This window comes from Phoxinus phoxinus (assembly GCF_949152265.1).
Source record: "Phoxinus phoxinus genome assembly, chromosome: 8".
NCBI lineage: Eukaryota > Metazoa > Chordata > Actinopteri > Cypriniformes > Leuciscidae > Phoxinus > Phoxinus phoxinus.
The window spans coordinates 25522686-25546909 of record NC_136883.1 but is presented as its reverse complement, the minus strand read 5'-3'; the positions used below and the strand labels follow the sequence as shown (position 1 = coordinate 25546909).

The following is a 24224-nucleotide window of genomic DNA, read 5'->3' as shown; positions in this document are numbered from 1 at the left end:
CTCAGATTCAACCCACGGCAGTCCGTTTTGACTCCCTGGGGCATCATGCATTCAGGAGACAGGTTTTTGCACAGCTTTTTGATAAGGACCATTCTGTGTGCAGTCTGGAGTGGGTTGTTGTCACTGTCGGAATGAGAATAGACTCCAAGCTCAGCGTGGATATGGGCCCTCTCCAACCACACTGTGAACGCCAGACACCGTGGTGTCAGTCTTGAGTAATGAAGACTATATGAATGGCCAAATCATTATTGCAGTCATATTGTTTAGTCATATAAACCTTCCATGTTATATTTCACCTCCTGATCAGGGTGCGCTGGGAATGAAGTTAAATCGAACGTGATCTGGGAGGTTAAAAATGACCTGGCATGAATCATTGCTCTATTTTCGTGATTATTATTATAAGTGGGATAATTCTATTAGATGGTAAGCTGCCGTCTTGCTTAATCTCCCCCACTTTACAGCTCACGTCAATCAAAATGACTCTCATGAAGTCCCAAGGCTGAATCTTCCAGACGTCAAATTATTCTATATTTTAATTAAAAGCTAAATGTCTGCATATGCAGTGAATTGTGCTTGAATAGAGTGCAGCGGCCCTAAAAAAAAACATTTAAAAAAATCTAAATTCTGCAAAATGATATGAGCTGTTTTTGTGTGTTTTTTTTTACTGACCTTGCACATCCTAATCAATGCGCAGGCATCCCGCCGTCTTGTCATTTCACTCTAAATCGAAATGATGCTCAATCAATAAAGCCTTGCATAAAGCAACATTATGGTTTGTATAGCTCTGCTCTTCAGAAATGATGGAATTGTATGTGTTTTTCAGCTGCTGCTCTCTCTAGAGGAGCCCGAGGTCGACCGCAGCATCTAAAGCAGATATAGTGAGAGCATATAGTGAGATCTCATTTAACAATTTGCTGTCCATTATTTTGAATCCGTATCCAGGGGTTTTCTTTCAACCCACAAATGATTTATCATATAGGTTTACTGCAAATAAGACAGACGCCACACATTTAACTGTAGAATTAATTGATTGAAAACGCTCTCTTCCTCCAAACAGATGCTGCAATTGCTTGTATTTGGCTTTTAAAAGCAACCAGGTGTGCATAAAGTATGATTCTGCTTGGATTACAGACAGGACCTGACGGATGCCACGAAAGAGCAGCTCGAGGTGGACCATTTCATAAGCTAATATGGGAACACAAACCCACGAATGAGCTCACACTCAAGTTAGTTTGGAACGTGACCTCTGCACTACTTGACACCCACATAATCATGAGTCTTGAAAACATTTTCACACAGTGGAAGAAATTTGCATCTCATTGCCTGTACGCTTGAAACGATTTGTGAATAGTTTTCATCTTTGTCTCTTTGGAAACTTTGACCTCCAACATTGTTATGCTATGTCGATAATAACCGCTCACTGCCTATGATAGTCTTTTTAAGCCTTTGGCCAGTCTTTTTTTTTCTGAGAAGTCTCTGGAAAGACTTCTGTACTTGCTGTAACTTTGGTATAAAGTCTCAACTATTAGCACAGCATAACACTGGAGAAAACACTGGATCTTTTTGTTCTCTTTTAATTTATTGTGTTTTGCTCAATTTAAATGATACAGCAGGAAAGCACTTTTGTGTTTTAAAGGAAACATGTGGCCATTTCAGTAATTAACTGATCAGAATGACAGAATTCACTCAATTCGTTTTATCATTTTGTCATAAAGGTGTTTCATACTCCCATAAATCATTCTTTACTAGAAAACAATGTGCTGCAAGCTATAAATGGCACATCCTCTCCAAGTGACTGGACTCATTTGATTAGACAGGGAAGGTGTGTTTGTAAGTTTCTGGTAGAATGCTCATCCTCCATAAAGATTTAATGATGTTGAAAAATGTATGGAGTAAAAAAGAACAATGGCCAGTTGATTAACAGAAGCATCAAATGCAGCTTAATTTGCTCTTAGAGTGAAGTAGTGAGCAGAACTTTGCTGACTGTACTTTTTTTATAATTTATTGCATGATGTTATATTCACTAATTACCTCAAAGTGCCTATTTCACAATTGGTATAGTTCGGTCATGACAACTCTCTGAGTGATTGGCATGGTAGTGGGTATGACAATGTTGTATGTTTGTCCTTGGCGGAATAGATATGCTACGCTGCTGCTGCTTTTATTGCTGCTGCTGAGCAAGTACATGACTTGCTACTGCCAATACATACACAACACTGTACTGCTGCTGTACAATATAGCGTACATGCATTTCCTGTAGCAGATCTATACAGGTGGAGCTGGGGAAGGTGTAGGGTTTCTGAAAGTGCGTTGCAGTATTAAAGGAACACTCAGACTTTTTGGGACTTTAGCCTATTCAACTTATCCCCCAGAGTTAGATAAGTCCATACATACCTTTTTCATCTCTGTGCAAAACCAACGTGACTAACTATCTATTAGCGGACGTGAATGGTGATCATGGCTGATTTTGAGGAAATTTCAGATGATTTTTACTTGGTATCAAACCAAGATCCAGAACAATATCGTTTTGAGCCAGAATACACTGACGAGGAGTTACAAACTTTGGTAGCTGATAGACAAGATGCCGAACAGACTGAGGAGGTCGAGGGGAGAATCAGAACGAACACGGACTGGTGGTGTAAATGTGGAACATGCCAACCTATGTCCACAGAAAGCGAGTGCATATGTTGTAGTGAATGGGACCGGGTATTGCCATCAATGGCAAGGCTTGATGACAATGAAGATCTTTGCGTCACTAATAGATAGTTAGTCACATTGGTTTTGTTGACAGAAGAAACAACGGCGCGTCTCAGGTGCTGCGGTTATCAATCCGCCCAAGTAGCAGTGCTTCGCCTTCAGAGAATATAGTTCCCAGTATTTATACGGTTAAAATATGTCTGTGTCTCATGTGACTTTGTTTTTTGTACACTCTGTGACTACACAAATCACAACATGTAAATAGAAAAATGTTTGCGTTATTTTGTCACTTATTTGGATTAGTATGCTAGCTGCAACCATTTACATCCAGTCTTTGTGCTAAGCTAGGCTAGCGGGGGGTGCGTCAAACAGACTTATAGCACGCACGGAGATGAAAAAGGTATGCATGGACTTATCTAACTCTGGGGGATAAGGTGAATAGGCTAAAGTCCCAAAAAGTCGGAGTGTTCCTTTAAGGTAAATGATACCCAAGTATTTGAAGGTTGAGCAGCGTTCTCATTGGCTACTTACACTGTAAAAAAAATGTAACCTCTCCAAGTCAAAATATTCTAGTCACATCTAAATTTTTAAATTGGCCCAAATGAAATTCTGTAAAATAAATTGAATTAACTGTTGCAATAGTTGTTGACATTGGCTCAATGAGAAATACCGTAATATGTCAGACTAATTGAAAAATTTAGATGTCACTAGAAAATTTTGACTTGGGGATGTAATTTTTTTTTTTACAGTGTATACAGCAGGGACCAATCAGCTGCGCCCTATAGATAACGATGTGATTATGAACAGGTGAGTAAAAGGACCTATTAGCCTGCGCCATTTAGAGTTTCATGCCAGAACTTTGTATTTGTTGGACCGAATTGTGTGTTTGACTGCATAACGGTGCGTCCTAGAGTAAAGTGACAAGTAAGCTGTAAGTCTCTCAAGTAAGATTTTTTTTAACAGTTTTAAATCAAGTCACCAAGGCTGAATTTGTTTGATCAAAAATACAGGAAAAAAAACTATACTATTATGAAATATTATTAAAATTTAAAATAGCTGTTTCAAAATACTTTAAAGTTATCCATGTAATCACATGTGATCGCAGTGTCACATGATTTCGTCATTCTAATATGCTGATTTGATGCCAAAAAAACATTAATTTTTATCGTCAGTGTTGATGTTGTTGCTTACCGCTTTATTACGGTTTAAATCATATTTGATTTTCTGACAGTTGTTTTGTCTGTAAGATACAGTTTTACAGATCATAAAATACACACTATAGAGATATATTGTTGTATAATGAAAGTAATGTGAGCTTAATTATTTAGTCTTTTAGTCCATCATGCATTTTGACTGTTCATGTTGGCCTTTGAGCAGCCTTTATGTGATGTCACAGTTCCACAAATGAATAACCAGTGAGCAAAGGTCAGAGAGTACATCAGGCACCAACCTTAACATAGGCAAATGGCCTGGATAATTGGGTCAATAGCAATTTATGATGCCATTCTCCAGAAATATCAGTGGACAGCTGGGCAGGATGTAACTAGAGAGGCTACAGGAAAGGGCAAATGCGATGTAAAGTCATCCCCGCTGCCTCACGTGTGCTCAATTGACATATTCATCACCGGCCTTGACGCATGATGGAAAAGATCCTCTCCCAGAGTGACCATTGAGCCTAACAGCAACTCTAAACTGCTTCACCAGCAAGAAAGAGATGTAACAAACACTGTAATCTGACTCGCATTCTTAGTAGCATGTAGAAATCTGGAGGAGAGATGACAGAAATACCTTTTTGAGCTCCCATCAACCACTCTGTAAATATTTCAGTGCAATAGCGCTTTAATAGCATGGCAAAGCTTTTGCACAGCACTACAGGGGATTTCTGGTTAAAACACAGTCATTTGAAGCCCTAAGAGAGAAATCTCACTTTTTTTCTAGCGCTTCTGTCTAATCTAAGACCTCAGTAAGAGGAATACTCAATTGTTTTAATCACGTTTCCTCCACTTAACTGTGCTTAATTTGGGGAGGGAAATCTCTCAGCCAACAGGACTGAAGGAATCAGCGATTGAATATAAATAAAACTGAAGAAGTGCTGTGCACTACATGACTGATAGTATGCACTTTCCTGCAGAGTTTTGCTCCAACCCAATTAAACATACTGGAATAAGCAAACTAAGGTTTTCAGGATTGTTAAAAAGTTACAGCCAGGTGAGTTTGATGGTTTGAAGGTTAGAGATAAAGGCTGCGTCCAAATGCTAAGGCAGCTGAAATCAGTTTTGTGGACTCGGTAGAAGTCGGACTGACTGCTGAGGCAGCATAACGGTTTAATGAAGTACAACAAAATAGAGAGAACTTTGATGATAACTAAGCAAATATTTAATTACTACAATACTAATTTATTGCTACTGTATATGACATCAAAAGTGGAAAACATTGGTCAAAAATGTACATTTACACAAACTGACAACCACATGCAACGTTCAGACACCATCTTTATTATTTAGCTTAACTGTCACACAATGAAAAACACAGGATTGTGGGATACCCAAGGCGGAGAATGATGCATCTTTGCTGCCTTCAAAAATCAGATGAAGGTATCTCATGAGACAAGAAGTGAAGCTAACATTAGATTCGGACGTGCCTTGAAGCCTTCCTACCTTGGAAAGCATCCACCGAAGGCAGCAGTTTTAAGCTTTAGGACGCAGACAAATTCTGCATTAAAGTGGACCTCGAGGACCAAAGTTGAGAATCTTTTTGGTACAATATACAATGGCATCATAGAGAAATGTGCTTCAATATTTGTACAAAAAATATATACTATTACAATTGTTGATCAATGTTTCAATTTAGATTTTAATCACTGTTTTGAAAGAGTTTTTCCTTACACACTTGTCTCTATAATTGTTTTTGGAAGCCAGCTTTATTGACGATATTTGCAAGCACCATATCTTTGCATAAAAAACATGTGACTGCATCTGTTATTTCTGTATGCCTTTTTGAACTCTCTTCCTATGCTGTTTAGTTGGCAAATGTTCAGAATGTTCCATTGTTTTTCTGTTAATGCACTGATGCACGTCTTCAAACGTTGTGCTCACGTCTTTTGCAGCATCTCGTGCATGGCACAGCGTTCTACGTAGTGCTCAAGCTAAAATTAGTTCAACTTCTAGAAAACACAGAGGGGGTTGGGAGTTGTAAATATTAAACATTTTGGCCAAGTCCCCTCAATCTGCCAGACTTGCCGACTGCAGCTGTAATTTGGGATGTGTTGTTGTGTTTATCACACTTGTTGTTTTTTTATATTTATGTTTTTTATACATAAATATACCATACAGCTGACATTATATTTTAAGAGGATCGTTATATTTGGGGGTCTTTGGCAAGTTTGATAACCCCTAAAGTAGGTTGGGGGCATTGAATGATAACAGTTCTGCAATCGGTTTTACACATACTGTGTAAATAAGCGAAGTGAATATGTGAAGAGTGTGAAAAATAAAAAAACACTGTGTAAAAAGAAGTAGCTCAGTAAACAGGGAGTTTATACGAATAAAAATCAGCAAGAGCATGTCAATACGGCCTTGAAAACACATGTAATACTCACAAGTGAATCGACTGAAGGTTTAAAGAGTCCTGAGCAGCATTATAAATTAATTTGGCAGATGCATGTGGTGGCATTTTAAATCCGAAGCCTTGCGAGCAGATCCTAGCCTGACACTGTGGGGCAGGTTAAAGGAAGCGCAACACATATTTATGTATGAACATGGACTGCTCTGAAGGTCAAGTACATGTTCCTACCATCTTTTGCCCTTGACGCCCCCAATGTGAGTGAAATCTCTCTGGTCAGTAATATTTCATGCATATTTCTGTCATTGTGTGCTTCAGCCTTGACTAAGCGAGCAGATCCAGAGAATGTTTTTTTGTTTCCAGAATCCCTCTGATAATACTCAAATTGTCTGGCTCACCGTCTTTTGTCATCTTTGTGTGGCAGTTTGAGCCGTTAGTTGAGCACCAGTTGAGCCTCCTGAATGAAAAGTCATGTGACGTGAAAGGAAGAGAATAAGGTTTATACAAAGAAAGCTATTCACAGGCCTTGTTCAGGTCTTTTTGCAGCCTGGTTGACCTATTCTTAAGAATACCACATGTATGTCATGTGTCCCATGCTCTGGGAGATGAAGCAATTGCCCTTTTCTGCTATTTTGAGTAACATGCGGCCCTAATACATAGATAATTTGAGGCTTAGTACATTACTGTGCTATTTGTATCAGGGCTACAGATGTTTGCACTTCAGTTTCTTATGCTGTCTGTTTGGATTCTGTGGAACAAAACTGCCATGATGTCTACCTACCAGAAAGGAACCATATTAGACTATACTTTATTATGTCGGCAACATTTATATTGGGGTATAATACCTAAGGCATTGATGTTAGTAGTGTGTAATCTATTTGGTCAGACCGCGGTTAGCATAATATGACTGGCGTCCTTTCAGTTTATCACATGCTTTGTGTAACCCTCCTTGTCAGCTTGATAAAAAGCAGAACACCTATAGAATGGATTTAGCCTCTGCAACTCCATAAAACACAAGGTGTATTTTCACCAGTCTGGACTCTCATGCAGTGGCATGCAATGAGTACCAATGCTAGATGATGCACAGTGGACCCATTCAACTTTTTTTCTAGTTTCTGAAGAAGCTGTTCTTTCCTGTGCCAAACGTACAGCTAGGATGTTGGAGCTCGACAACTTTCATAGTATTTAGTAAGCCATTGTTCTGTGTGATGTTGCTAAGTGTTGGTTAAGTGGTTGATAGGTGGTTGGTTACAAGGGGTGGGATTTTTATTTTTTATTTTTACTTACCTCTCTATTTGGTATTTCCTGGAACGTCATAAGTTTTATTACTGCTGTGAGTTTCACTACTGCGTCCTCCGGCTGCAAATATTATGAAACATAAATGACACGAGCGATATTGAGAGCTAAATGCTCACATCACCCTATTTATTGGATTATGTGTCATATTATTAAATGTGTACTATTCATATTTAAAAATCGTGGTTATCGACAATACTGGTACAATTTTACACACACAATAACGATATAATTTTTTTTTTATGTCACGATTATCATCAAAACCGGTAAATCATATCACCCCTACTATCAATATTATATATTCATAAGGAACGTCTTCGTGGACTGGTTTAGATTATCCAGCCATTCATAAAACATGCGTTACATAAGAGTAGCATGTCCTCTCAGCTCTTACTTTTCCCCGGCTCAAACTCTGCATTCATTACATATAGACAATAGCACAGCAGGTTTCAGGGAGATCTTACAAACACTAAATAGTCTCATTTTAATAGTCTATGATAATACATGCTGCTTTTCCATTCATAGTAATGGAATGAAAACTGAGAGGCCTGGATTACAGTGCAAAAACAGCACTTTAGCGTAGTAGCTGTATGATGATGAGCTGTAATCCAGGGGGTGTTTGGCGAACGTCTGCATGCGGCCTGATAAGTCAACAGAACGTGGATCAGCCTGACATAGAGCCAGTAAGGCTTATTGTTCTCACAAGCCAGATTTATATGTGCTGTTATCAGTGTATCCTGCTCAGTTTGTGTGTGTAGGACTATGAATTTATGTGGGCTTCCCATGGCAATGACATGTGCTCCTCTGGGGCACCTGTGTTCAGCGTGCATAACTACCCTGTAGCATGTCCCCTCCGTGGCATTTCCATACCACTGGAAGTAGTGTGCTGAAATACTTTTTCCGCAAGCTGCTGTCCACCATTCAAGACTGACAGGTGTAGCAAGTCGACGTAGCATCCATGACAGTCCCAAGAGCTCGATCTACGCTTAGCTGGAATCCTTCAGAGCATTTCACCCACAACTGCTTGTCTAAACATGAGAGTCGTCAAGTAGAAAAGGCTTGGTAAACATTGCTCGCCAGAGAAGCATAACTAGCTGTGTCGTAGGCCAGACTGTAATGACAGAACATGGTAGGCACCCTCAGTACCCATCTGTATTGTATATCGATTTACTCTCGAGATGCTCTTTCGGCATGTGAAGTAGCAGCAGATGTCTTACACCATCCAAATAATGTTTTACAACTTACTGAAGTGCCGCTCTTCTTTCTCCTCGCTCTGAGCCCAGGCAGAGAACTGCGCGCTGGGGAGAGAGAACTGCGTACTTGGGACTTCTGTTGGAAATATAACAGAATTAATTCTCAGGAGTTTAGCTAGTCTTTGGGTCATTGATGAGAACAGGTTGACTTCAATGTGCCATGGCTGACTGTCAGTGATATAAGTGTTCCTCTACAGTAGTATACTGTATTTGAGGCCTGTCTTCATATAATATATGTTAAAATAAGGATGCATGGTATTTTGGTAACATTTTGGTATTTTGGCCTTATTGGTCAATATTAAACATTTAATTGTGCTGATTAAATGCATTTTAATTTGATGTGAAACAGAATATATACAGTATATATATATATACAGTATATATATATACAGTGTATATATATATATATATATATATATATATATATATATAGTTAAATATATATCCAAGTGAAACAGCTTCTCATATGAGGAAAAAATCTAGAGCCGGAATGTATTTACTTATAGTTTTATGCTAACTGCTGCAATTTCTTGTAAGGAGACGTCACTGTTTTTGATTAAATATGATTAAAGAAAATGATGTGCATGGGTAAATTATGTATAGTAAAAATAAGAATTGGTAATTTAGTTTTCATGGTAACTTTAAAAGTGTTAATTTTACATATTTTTACATATAGATTTTAGAATACCTTTGCCATTATCTAATGCACGCTTAATCTTAATTTAAAAGAAATAATAATTCAAAAGCACTATTAATCTTTAGCAAATATAAAAATGTATGTATTTTTTCATACTGTACATTATAATATGTTGATGTGTAAATTAAATTAACATTAAGAACAACGGATTTTAGGGTTTAAATTTTAAAACGATTTGTCATTTTAATATCAGCCATTTAGCGGTTATTAATCTGCAGACTTTTATTGCACTTATTTTGAAGGTCTGTGGAATATATTGTGTTTTAGTCATTATTGGTAAATGGTGCATTTTATTGGTTGCTGAATGCATGATCAAATGATCCAAAATATTTAATAAATGAACACAGGTGTGTGATTGTGAATGGCTGATTGAAAGTGTGTCACTAGCGAGTCATGTGCATTCATACAGCATTTTGTTCAGTGTTGTGTGCAAGGTAAATAAATGTGAAGTGGTCAGTAGAAAGGAATCTTCTTTAGATCTTCTGAAGGAAAATCTGTGGAACATATTGTGTTTATATGGTAAACGGGGCACTGCACTATACTTTTATTGGTAGCTGAATGCATGATCAAATTAGCCACAATATTTAATAAATGAACACAGGTGTGTGAATGATGGGCATACAGTAGCTGATTGAAAGTGCGTCACTGGCAAGTCATGTGCATTCATACAGCATTTTGTTCAGTGTTGTGTGCGCGGTAAATAAATGTGAAGTGGTCCATGTGATCTAAATCTGCTTATTTGACTGAAGCGTGGAAACATGATGAGGCAAAGCTTAGCGGTTTCAGAATAATTTGACATTTATATTCATACCCGGGTTGGTGCGATGGCCTATTTGTGGTGCTGACCGGCCTGGTGTCCTGCTTATGGAGCTGATAGTTGGTCAGATATTAATAGCAGAGCCAGTTGATATTTCCTGAATCCTGTGTGGTTTCTAAAGAGATAAGGTCCAATATCATCAGTTCTCATACGGAATATCACACCCACGTAATGTTTGTCTTATTATACCAAAGGATGACTCATTCAGAACAAGCACTTTGACGACTTATTGATATGGAAATGCATTGGGATTTGTAATGAAATGAGCTGATTTGTACAGTTAATTAGCTTTTTCTTTCCTTTTTTTGTAATATAATGGTGAATTTGGATGTATCTGTCTCTTTGCTTTCACGCTTGCCCATTAGCCTCCAACTCCTCTCTTGCAATATGGTCCTTTTGTGTTCATAATTGACAGAGCGTTTACAGTTGACCAACACATTATAATATCCCAGCACACCTCAGTCACTTGGCCTCCTGGGAGCTTTATAAGCTCAAAAATACTGTAGTTTGTTGACTCGGAAGACAATGGCTGTTCAGGAAACTGTTAGGAACTAGGGGGATGCACTGATCATGATTTTGCATGGCCGATTCAGATTTTGTACAAGCAAATGGGCCGATTCTGATGCTGGTTGCCAAAAAAAAAATATTTTAAGCGAATTTATTTGTCGTTTAATTGCTCTATTACAGACCAAACTGGCCTTAAACGTCTATATATATATATATATATGCATAGTCTGACTTTAGCTTTGTGAAATTATGCTTCATGAAACCTGCCCAAAACACAAAACTAGACAGTGCTTTTGTGCAAGTCCGAAACAGAGATCGGCCAAAAATAAAGCAACAACTTTTGTTGTTCGGATTTTTGGCCGGTCGAACTCTAAAGGGTACACAAAAAAGGTCAAAGCATCTGCGGCGGTTTGTATGGTTTCTGTAGCTGCTCGAGTCTCTCTTTCTTGTTTTTTTTTGCTGTATATTTTTTCCCTCTCATTCTCCATGAACTTAACATCCCAGTAGACTTCCTCGCAGTTCAGTTTGCACAGTTCCACTCTTTTGTTGTACGCCTTTGGCACTCTGCAGCATGTGATAGATTGTACTCGTTCCTTGAAGAAATTACTGAACATGGCTTGTTTTCACCAAGTGGGCATTAAATTGTAAAAAAACCTACACAACATTTGTTAGACATTAGTTTTGAGTTCCGAGATTTGTTTTAGTTTTTTCCTTCCTCAGCTGGTCATTTCAGTAAAAGTTAGCTCAGGAAGTTAATTTTTGGGAAGACAGCTCAGTTTCTCTTACATTTTATTCCAAATCGTTCCAGACATCATGTTTTCATACCCCAAATTGTGCTAGCTTAAATGTAGACCAGTGTCATTCCCTCGTTGATCATATCAACATGAAATCAGTGAATGATTTGAAACACTAAAGGCAGCAACTAAACTCATATTGTTATTATAGAATCATTGAGATAGTGTTATAGATTTTATTCATATTTGAAATTATTTTCTGTTTTCGTTTTAATTGTAAAGTTTTTGTATTTTTGTCATTTTTATTAGATTTTAGTTCAGATAGTACATCAAGTTAAACTAAATGAGTATTCATGTCTTGGCAACTATCTGATATAAAATATATAATTTTATGAGTTTTTTTTTTTCCTAAGTAACAAAATGTGAGTTATAGTTTCAGTTTTACTGAAATATAATAACACTGACTCACAGTTGACTTAAATAGAGCATGAGAGGATTGGCTCAATACTTTAATGTGCACAAATATACATAGTGCACACACTCTGGGGTATAGTTTAAAATTTGTATTGATGCTTGGTAGAATTAAATTATATTTTAGTGTAATCTATAATCAGCACTTCTCTCACATTCACATTTTTCCCAGCTTCTAGGTTTGCCTTCTCTGAGAAGAGAAACACAATCTTTAGGTACAAAAGGAAGGTATTTGTTTTGTTTTTTCATTCAATTTTTATAATTGAATAAATTAAACATACCTAGAATCAACATTTATATTGCATTTTCCGTCATGTTGGATAATTGTTTTTCATTGAGCTGCATTTTAATTATACAGTTTTGATTTTGTATAATATTTTCATTTTGTATGTTGTAAAGCATTAGGTCTAAAATGTTAATTTTGAATTAGTTTGTTGTAAAGCATTAGGTCTAAAATGTAAATTTTAAATTATTTTAAACTAATACGTTTAGTATTGAATGACTTGTATTTAGTTTAAAATAATTAAAAACTGACAAAATAGTGATAGAATAGAAAACAAAAATTCAAGATGGCAGGTGATGGGACATAAATGTTAATAATTCATTGAATACTGAAAGTATATGAACAAATCAGGAAGATTCATCTACCATTTATTTTTTTCACTGAGCTTGTTGTTCAAATTGAACCAAAATAAGTTATTTTAGGAGGCAGCATAATTCAACAAAAATGCCTCGAATGCAAAAATTTCGATGCCTAAACATGCTGCCTAGGGAGATAGCTCACTAGGTTTTGGAAGAGAGCCTAATGACAGTTCTGTGACTTTATTAATGCATGTCTCTTCTGTTAGAATATAAATTCCCACTTTTCCCATCTTTCATATTCCAAGCACAGCATGATGCCATGTAAAATAAGGTTGTTTTGTGTCTCAGATCAGTTCAAGAAGACACATTGGGGTATACGACAGCTCCCAGCATCAACCCGTGACTGATCTCGACGCTCAGCAGAAAGCGCCGAACGCCGTGTGAGAATTGAGGGAATCTGCAGGAGTGCCGAGCACCCTCAGGGAGCGCGTGTTTACTCCCCACCCCACCTCCCCTCCCATCCTCCCTCCCAGATTTATGCTGCTTTCTCTCCTCCCCTTCTGTTTATTTTCCTCTTCAGAAGTATATAGGCTAAACATTTTCAACCACACATACGATGAAACGCCTCGAACTGTTCTTGGAACGGTGCCCAGTAATAATTTGTGAATATAATTACCGTCACCCTTTCTACACCTCCTCGTTGTGCAAAAAATTGGTCTCCAAACATTGGCTCGGGGGCGATGTGGGAGACTCGATGAAAGAAACGTCAGTGACAGAACCTGGCACAAATGAAAAACACCCGCAGAGGTGATGACACGAGCAGATGGGTTGGTACGGTTGGGGTGGACATCAGAATAAATCTTTTGGGGCAGCACCTCTGGGCTCCGTAGAGAATCTCCTGCCTACATCTTCTGTGTAAGCCATTTCGGCTGACCGAAACCACCCTTGAGCTCATTGCGTTGGCCGCAAGGCGAGAGCTGAATGGAGTCTGTGTTTGTGTTGAGTTTGTGTCGAAATGAGGTGCTTCGCTCAAGGCCACAACACAGTTAACCACAGGAAGAAGACAAGAATGAAAAGTCACCAGTTACTCATGTCGCACCAAACCTGTATGACTTTCTCTGTTCTGAGAAACAAAAAAAAAGATAAATTCTGAAGATTCCAGCTATAGCTTTCAAGTTTCATAGTATGAAAAACATCCATTAAAGGGGTCATGCACTTTTACAAGTTGATTGTACTGAAATGTGTGTTGGCAGTGCCTGTACACAACCATCATATAATGATAAAAATCCATCCAGTGTTTTTTTTTTTTTTAAATCTCCATATGTTTTCCCCTGTCTCAAATTGAGCCGTCTGACAGTGTGACGTCACACGGTCGGACGCCCCTCCCACGATTGTTAATTGACAGCAGCGTTTCAACACAGACCCGCCCTGAGCGAGCTGTCATCATAGTTCATGTTTGCGCGAATCATTTCTCACCAGACTGCTTTATAAACGAGGGTCAGTATAAAGCTGGTTTTGCTAAGAAGCTGCTCCTGAAAAAAGAATTGGTACCAACTATTTGTGTTCCTGCTGCACCTCCAGAAGAAGTGAGTGTAAAGTTTTATTCATCACTGACAAGCCTACATTTACCGAAAAAAAAGTGTTTCATGACCATTAGCTGTAACATCAATCTGTCAATGAACTAACATATACATCAGTAAACACTTAGTGTTCGTATCTCACTACTCTACCCTGCCAATACATACAAAGATAGATCAAAGTGACATTACGTTAACCAACCATTCAGAAACGTCCTGTTCGAGCGTTAATTGTCGAACTTCTTCGGGCCGTCATCTTGTTCTGGGTCCGACTCCGGTTCAAATTGATACGGTTGCACAGATGTGTCTTAACTTTGATAGATGTCAGATGTGATATACCCTCAACTGTTGTCAAGGCAACACTCCACGTGTGTTGTCAAAACGCCCCACAGAACAGAGGGGCGGGGTGAGCAAAGCTCATTATCATTTAAAGACATGCACTTAAATGGCGTGCTGAAAGCTGTTTTTGACCAGGTAAAATTTGTGTTTTGTTACAATACTAATGAGAATTTTTAATTAAAGTATATTACAAACTTTTCATTTAGACCCTAAGGGATCATATTAACTTGTACAAAAAGTGCATTATATGACCCCTTTAAGGTATCATAAAAGTACTTGTTCTCTATAAGTCTTCTGAAGCCATAGCTTTTGTTTGAGTTTTTAACGGCAGCTGCAGTGATGTAATGACCCTACCAATTGTTGATTGGCCATTTTATTCAGAGGGGGTGGGACTTATACCGACATATGGTGCTTGCACTTTATCCCATTCATAGTCATAGTCATTAGGGATGAGTCACGATTTTCGAATGTTCAATTAGTTGATTTAATTATAGAATATCGAATAGGTTGTGCGATTATTGTCAAAAAATAGAATAATTCTCAGCGATCATCGAATATTATTTTTGCTTGAAATGCTTATCCCTAGTATATACATTCTCTGGTGAACTATTGGGTCATGTTGCCGCATTAGCCACATTGATTGGCGATCTCAATGCCGGGGTCTTGCATGAAGGTGACGCCCTCGGTTTTGTCTATCTGTTGTACAGCGGAAGCCCCTATTAACCTTTTCCCTCCGAATTAGCATTTAGAGCTTCTGTCCTTATCCCATCCTTGCATTGCTCTGCATTCATAGTGGCTACTGACCTTTTTGTGAATGACTGAGAATAGCTTTCCGAAGGTCTTGCTCAAATTTGAGATGGCAAATAATTGGCTTGATCGGCGCCTGTATTTATTTTCAGAGGATGACAGTTTGTGTCAGATGGGAACATAAAACCCCATACAGTGTAATCATGTTAGAGATTAGTGTCACTTTTAAAGACGGCCTGTAAGCATGGAAGGTCTCTCCGTATGTTCTCTCTCACCACCAATGCAGCTGAGCGCTAATTAGTTTTGCACCTTCTGTTTTTGGGCCGGCTACAGATTTATGGGGAGTCCTGGGAGAGAATAGGGAGATTGGGTGATATCGATCCACTCAACAAAGCTTCACACACCACTGGCTTTTCCCATACTAAGCCCTCCTCAGGGACACACAAACACACTCACTCACACTTTGACACTTAGATGCTGTGTTTTTATCTACGCCCTTCATCACCAGATTGGAGGCTTTCTAATAATTGGTGTAAAAATTAAACTCTTACAGCCTTAATAAATGCTTATGCATCTCTTCATGATTAATGCAAACAGGCCGTGTCTGTACACGCATCTACGGCTTGTAGAAATGGGTGATGGATGTGTTGTCTTGGTAAACAGCATAGACGAATGGCTTGCAAATGGGGTCATCTTTTGAAGTCTTTCTCGCAGAGGGGTGGGAACTACACAAGCTATTCAAAAGTCGACTAACGGTTATTATTCTCAGGGAAATCCGCTCTCTGCATGCAAGCTAATTGATGAAAATGTAATTAAATCACGTTGTGACCTTCCGTACCTTTTTGTGATCTCTGGCCTTTGTGCACTTTAGGCCCTGAGAGAAATGAGTGTGAGTGACCATCTTATTAATATTTCCCAGTGATCCCGCTGGCTTTCACTTAGGCTCTAATCCAAGTCTGTTTGAATTCTGAAGTGCATAATTCAAAGAATAGTTCTGCCAAAAAATATATTTAAAAAAATTCTCTCATGTCATTTCAAACTGTTCTAATGGAGTTTCCATAGAACACAAAATTATATATTTAGCTTCAAAAATGACAAAAAGCACCATAAAACCTGTATTTCAAGTTTTCAGAAGCCCACATACGGGTTTGAATATGGGTCTGATTAGAGAATTATCTTTCCCCTTTTTTAGGATAGTGTAAATTACAAAATGAATTTAGTAAAATCCAAATAAGCTTTACGGATTTTTATTGGAAATGGTTTAAACAATGTAATGCTTGTTCAATGAACCGTAAGCAAGTATTGCACATTCACCTTTGGAACAATCCTTAAGTCATGTAACCATAATGTCTCAGTTGTTGATTATTTTTATGTTCATACAAATATTATAATATATACACTACTGTGCAAAAGTCTAAAAGTGTTAGTATTCTCACCCAAAGAAATGGTTTTAAGCCAGTTATTTAAATCGTTTTCTGTAGTGTGTCAGCAGGAAATATCAGTTAACTTTCCAAACATTCATTTTGCCATTAATTGTAATAATCCAGTCCATCTAGGGTTACATGAAGAAACAGAAAAACAACTCAGACTGACTAAATCCAGAAGAACTGCGGCAACCTCTCCAAGACGCTTGAAGAAACCTATCTGCAAAGCTACATAAATTGATTTAAGTTATTAGATAATGTCTATTTACTAAATCAAATCATTATTTGGTGTGACTACCCTTTGTGTTTTAAAACAGCTTTTGTCTAAGGTACACATGCACATCGTTTTTCAGGTAGCTTTGCAGGCAGGTTTCTTCAAGCGTCTTGGAGAGGTTTCCACAGGTAATGTTTGGGAATGTAAACTGATATTTCCTACTGACACACTACATCAAAAGATAACATTATTATATTTTAGTAAAACTGAAACTAAAAATCTCATTTTGTTACTTGAAAAAAAATGACATATTTTTGTATCAGATAGTTACCAAGGTATGAATACTCATTTCGTTTATCTTGATGTACTAAAGTAACTAAAATGAAATAAATCTGAAATAAAATGAATAATAAAAAAAAAAATTTTAGACCTATTTAGATCTTTCGCATTCTTTAGCAAAATATTTAGCAAAATCTAATAAAAAATACAAAAAACTTTACAATTAAAATGAAAACAGAAAATATACAAATAAAAACTAATTAAAAATATGAATAAAATATATAACACTATCTCAATGATTCTATAATAACAATATGAGTTGAGTTGCTGCCTATAGTGTTTCAAATCAGTCACATTTCATGTTGATATGATGCTATGAAAGCAGAGGGAATGACACTGGTCTAAATTTTTTTGGGGGTGAAAATACTAACGTGCTTAAGAATTTTGCACAGTACTGTAGATTTGAATATAACCTATATATATATATATATATATATATATAAAGAAAGAGCACTAATCAGTGTGCATCCCATCAGAGAACAGTTGTGACAAGCTTCTGGCTGTGTGTGTTTGAGACTGTGTAATATAGACAGAGGGGAAATAAGAGAGAGAGAGTATGATAACATAGTCTAAATTTTGCATTGTTGCAAAGTGAGAAGTTGAGATAAGCAGCGGGTGTGTGTTTAGTTAACAGTAATTATCTCTGTCTGATAAGTCTGGAAATCTGCCTTTCAATTAATTAGTGTAGAATCGTTCGCCCTCTGCTGTGCTCAGCTGTTTTCCAAGTGTCAAACGTCTGGAACTCGCACTTTTAAAAAGATGCCTGACATTATTTTCTCATTACTTGTTTGGAATGAAATACTACTTATGAATTCTGTATTAACTGAATCCGTGTGTATTTTGTAGTGAAAAATGCTTCAAGCAGTAGCATGCTATATTGCCATTGTGCATGTTTATGCTACCTTACAGTACTTTTAATTTGGAAAGTCTGAATTTACTATTTGGAAACATGCAAAAACACCACTTTCGGTTGGATTTTGAGCTGGAAAGATGCTAGTGTAGGCATAAACATGGCAGCACCAAGTGATGTGTAGCCTACACAAGTTATGATTAGCACTTTTTATTTGCTCCTTCAATTTGCTCAACAAATGTTTGAGGCAGGTGTGCTAAACACGGTAAACAATTATGTCTACATCTTACATCTGCAAAACAAATGCTAACATTGCTTAGCAATGTTCATCCTCCGCAAATTTGTTTGCTAGGAGACTTTTTTTGACAATCAGACACCTTCAAAGTAAATGGTACAGTTGCAATTTTGATATCAAGTAGGAGTGTCCAATTAAATAAGTCAAAATAAAGATGTTAAAAATTTTTCTTTCAAAAATTCCACAGGTTTGTTCATAACTCTGAGCATAAAAAGCTCAGTTTGAGTGCATTGTGGGATTGCTTTGTACATTTTGTTAAATGTAGTAGGCCATTTGAATATTCCCTACAGAAAATGCACATATTTTGTCATTCTATGTACGGCAGGAATAGAGTTGTGTAGTTGTATGCAAACATATAGACAATGGCAGAATGCGGAATAGCACACTGGCATAGCATACTACTCTCTCTCTTTGACAGGTTTTTTTTTTAGGTTTTTTTTTAGGTGTCCTATTTTTTTTTCTGCACCTAAAATTTAAATAGACACAGTTTGATATGTGTTAAGTTCTCAAATATAGTGTGAAAGTTAAGTCTATTTAAATGAAAACGAGGTAACAAGATGTGTGATACAGTACACTTAAAAATTTGGGTTTTCATAACAATGGCATAAAATAACAACTTTTGATTATATAAAACCCCTTTGAACTAAAAAAAGAACCCTTTGCTTCATGAAACCATAGATGACAATAAAGAAACTTTATAAAGTCAGGAACAAAAGTTCTGGCAGTGGCAAAGTTTGCTGCTTCAGTTGATGTGGCGTTGATTCGCATTTTTTCTAGATCATTGTGATCAAAGTGATCAGATGCATTTGAAATAATTGCATTTTTTTTTTTTTTTTTTTTTTTGCCCTGACACAAATCGACCAGCTAACATCATTTCACTAATCATATTATCAACAGTAATCATTCTGACTGGATTGCTGGAAGAGACTGGTTGCTTTAAAAGGTGGGAAGATGTGCATCCAATCATTGCTTTCTTATGTTAGCATTGGTTACCTACAAAGAAAGACTTGTAGCCATCATCACTTTGAAAATCAAAATGGCCTCTCATGCAAGGAAATTGCTGCAAATAATATTGCACCTGAAAGAACCACCAATAACTTCACGGGGAGAGGTTCAACTGCAGTGAAGAAGTCTTCAGGACATCACAGAGTGTCCAGCAAGTACCTGGATTGTCGTCTCCTAGATAGAGTCATCTATGAACTCGTGTCACCACTAGTGCAGAGCTTGCTCAATATTGGTAGCAGGTGGGTGTGAGTGACACACACAGTGAGGCTAAGACTTCTGGACAATGGCCTGGTAAAGAAGCCACTTCACTACAAGAAAAACATGAAGGACAGACTGACATTTTGCAGGAAGTTCAAAGATTGGACAGCAGAAGTCTGGTGCAAAGTTATTTTCACCGATGAAGCTCCTTTCCGACTGCTTGACATCTGGAAAATCAATTGTCCAGAGAAGAATATGTGAACGCAACCATGAGTCGTGTGTCGTGCCAGCAATGAAGCATCCTGAGAACATCCATGTGTAGGGTTGCTTTTTCATTCAAGTGAGTGGGCTCTCTCACAATTCTGCCCGAAAACACTTCCATGAATATAGAACGGCATCAAAACATCCTGCAAGAGCAACTTCCCCCAACGATCCAGGAGCAATTTAGTTTTCCAGCATGATGGAGCACCATGTCAACAAGGCAACAGTGATAATGAAGTGACTCAGAGATCATTACATTGAAATTTTGGATCTGTGGCCAGGCAACACGGATCTTAATCCCATAGAGAACCTGTGGTAAATCCTCAAAAGGCATGTGGACGAGCAAAAGCCCACAAATTGTAATTCAACTCCAAGCACTAATAAGGCAAGAATGGATCACCATCAGTCAGGATTTGGCCTAGAAGCTGATATCCAGCATGCCAGAGTGAATTGCAGAGATTATGAAGAATACTTTCAAACTTATGAAATGCTTTTCATAGTTTTCCAGTATTCACACAGAAACATGAAGAAATAATGTACAAATACTGAAGCTGCAAACTGTGCGAAACACAACATTTTTGGCCATGACCGTCCTCAATCAGTGTGCATATCCCATCAGAGAACGGCTAAGACAAGCTTCTGACTGTGTGTGTGTAATATAGACATAGTATAATAACATAGTCAACAGAAATAGTGTAGTATAATATGCAAACATAGCCATAGACAATATGAATTGTCTTGAATGCTATCCCGATTTCAGACAATTTCTCACTTTGGTCGTTGAATCCACCTACTGACACCTGTTCAGTTACGAGCACATTTGCTTTCACACACTTCTCCTAAGACGCACACGCAAACACGATTTGCTATCATCTCAGGGTAAAGGGCCAGTGGGACAGATGGTGGTAAGAACACTGCTGGCCCTCTTCCTATTTACTAATCACAGTGTATTGCGAGTGACATAACTAAAGCGATCTGCAGCACTACTTCTGACGTTACCACCTGCAAGCTTTGACAGAGGATAAACAAAGGGGAATTAAAGGGAGGAATATATTTGAAGCGAATGTTCTCGAGGATTCGTGGCACTTTTAATTTTATTTAGGCTGATCTCAAGCTGCCTTCCTTCAGAGTCATTTTCCTAAACATTAGAGGATGGGTAAACAGGCGATGAATGCACCTCCTGTGACTTCATCAGAGCTCCTCCTTGGTTTCATGTCTTGCGTTTGTGTGTAGAGCGAGATCGAATGAGAAAGAACGCTCGGTTTTGTTTTTGCCCGAGATACTGACGATGGATAAAAGATCCCTGTCCGTGTCTCTTAGGCAACCCTCGATAGGTGCACCTCATCTTTTATTCATGTCTTTAATGTACTGTTGCGCTGCATGTGTGCCAGAACATTCTCAGCTTGCTCTTAATTAACATCTATCACATGTACACAGTGATTCTCAAAGGTGCGACATCCATATCTTTTAATTTTATTTTGTTTGTGCTGAAGCTTCAACAACACTAGTAGGGTTGTGGAGTAATTTGGAATGGGTCACAGAAGTTGACCGTTGTTTAGTGAGGATTACTAGTTTATTTTTTCTCTGTTATATTTTTAGCAACAGTGATTTAATCAGTGAGTCTGACAGCGTGTTGTACTTCAGTCTTTAGACAGTTTGCACTGTAAAACTCCCCTTGGAAGAGTTGTCTCATTAATCTTTAAAGGACAAATTGTCAAAAGTATGTTTTTACCTTTTTTTCCCCCAACAAATAGTGATTTAACTGTGCAGCCTTATATTTAAATGAGCAATTTTAATCTATACTATTCTAATGTCCATTTTCTAGTATTGTTCAGAAGTATAATTTATTTTAGTGAGCCAACTGTTTGAACGGTTCGATTCAGTAAACTTAAAAAAAAAAAAAGATTCACAGTTTCAATTGATTCATTGCTCAATGTCACTCTTTTTTGTAACAAAATAAATATTTTAAAATAGAATAAATATTTATAATGTATCATAATGTATTATGTTCAGTTCAGTTTATTTCTTAAGGACATTTAATGACACGCAACAAGGCTGACCAAAGTGCTGTACAATACAAAAAAAAGGACCATAATATATCAGATAAAAGGAAACATAGATGAACAAAACAAGACATTACAATGTAAAAGCCAACGAAAAGAGATTTGTTTTAAGACTAGATTTGAATGCAAATAAAGTAGAAGCAGCCCTAATGTAGTTTGGAAGGCTGATCCATAAAGTGCGACCAGCCACCGAAAAAGCTCTATCACACGATACTAGTTCTCGGAATTTTTGAAGTATTGAACTTCAGACCGTAGGCTTCGTGAGGGATATAGGGTTGGAGTAAATTAGACCGATAGCTCGGCGTTTGATTATGTAAAGATTTATAGACAATTATTAGGATTTTAAACTCAATTCTATAATTAACTGGCAACCAATATAAATCTGTCAGAAGGGGAGTAACATGCACACATTTTTTACATCCTTTCAGAAATCGTGCAGCTGCATTTTGAACCACTTGTTAAGGAGAAATTTGAGACTTACTACTAATAAACCGTAGTTGCAATAATCCAGCCTAGTCGTAATAAAAGCATGGATTGCAATTTTCGGAGACTTCTCGGATAGAAACGGCTTGATTTTAGCAAGCAAGCGGAGATGAAAGTAACTAGAACCAATCACAGAGCTAATGTTTATTAAACTTAAAGGATAAGTTCGGTATTTTACACTTAAAGGCCTGTTTTCAGATTGTTTTAGATGAAATAGAACGGTTAAGATTGAAATTTGGACCGAGAATTTTTGGTTTCTGTGGTTTCACGTCTTTGTAAACGAAAGTTTAATGCGTTTTAGGAAGGATTGTTCCAGTGCACCTATGCAGCCATTGTGGAGGTGAACAATCCTTCCTAAAAATTATTATTATTTTTTTAACTTTAAAGGGCACCTATTATGGAATTTTGAAATTTACCTTTCATGTAGTGTGTAACATAGATCTAAGTGAACAAAAACATCCTGCAAAGTTTGAAATATGAAAGTGCACCGTATATAAAGTTATTGTCTTTCAAAAGTTAGAGTCGACTCTGAGTCATTTTTATGAATCGTTAGAAGACCGAAGCTTTTTCTCTGACTAGATGACGTCAACTTGTCAAGTTATTTGAATACGATACGCCCACTTATTGCGCTCCAAGGCCAGGGAAAATATCAGGGCGACGAGACGCTGTGTTCTGAAGTGCGGCTCAAAAGACAACTTTTTTCATCTGCCCAAGGAGGAGCATTTGAAGACTAAGTGGCTACAATTCATATACAACTATACCACAGAAGTATAGTCCGAGCCTTGTGCTTTGTTCGCGCCATTTTGAAGACGATTGCTTTTTAAATGCAATCAAACTTGGATTCGCGAGGCGGCTGATATTGAAGGAAGGTTCAGTTCCAAGTGTATTTGCATCAGCTTCCTCCTCCGTATCACAACCTGTAAGTGTTATTAATAATTGTTGCTTTTATATTTTATGTAGCATGCTTAATAATTATTTTGTTTGTTGTGTAAGCACCGTTTAGCTTCTAGGTCTTCAATGGCAATTGTATTGAGATATGTGAAGTGTTTGTCGTTGTTTTCGGAGTTGTCTAAAGAATACCTCGTAGTAACGTAACTGCATTTTTTTTTGTGTAAAAACGTTATGTTTATGCATCGCACTAACGCAAACAAAGACTGATTGTGCTTTTACAATATGAACTCTGGGCTATGCTCGCTAACATAACATTAAATTATTTATCTTATTTTTCGTTTTTTACTACAAACTATAAAGCAGTGGACTATAATCATTATTATAACACAATTTAATTGATAAAAGCATCATTGTACTCCGTGTTAAAAATAAGTATTATCTCTGTAAACACTGCTGGGTCATCTGACCAATCAACGCAGATTAGCGTCGCGTAAAGGAGGGGTTTGGAAAAACGAGTCGTTGAACGATTCATTTTGGAGTCGGTGAGCAAATCAGGTAAAAATAAATGCATATTATACGACAACAAAAGTGTTTTTTGTCATTGCATGCATGTAAAACTGTTGTTGGGGACTCCCTAAACAACATTAGGAACATTTTAAATGTCATAATAGGTGCCCTTTAATTTCTTTCTGCCGTTTAAAAGCCGTCCCGACAACTACACGTGTCTTGGAATAAACACGATGGTATTCCCTCGCCCTAATCCTCCTCCTCCTCTTGGGGATTGACTCAGCTATGTTCAATTTCTCTTGTTGATAGACCTTTAATGTAAAAATAGACACTTTTTTTTTTTTTACTTTGTGTAACTGTAGCTTTAACTGTCACCTTGTATTTTGGCAACATTCAAAGTTCTCCAACACACAGGG

The 24224-nt window shown here is 37.4% G+C and overlaps 1 long non-coding RNA gene across 1 annotated transcript in view; it reads left to right on the top strand.

Moving 5' to 3' along the window:
* Positions 1-24224, top strand: part of LOC307003175 — a 169899-nt gene that overhangs the window by 144321 nt on the left and 1354 nt on the right. The window lies entirely within an intron of this gene.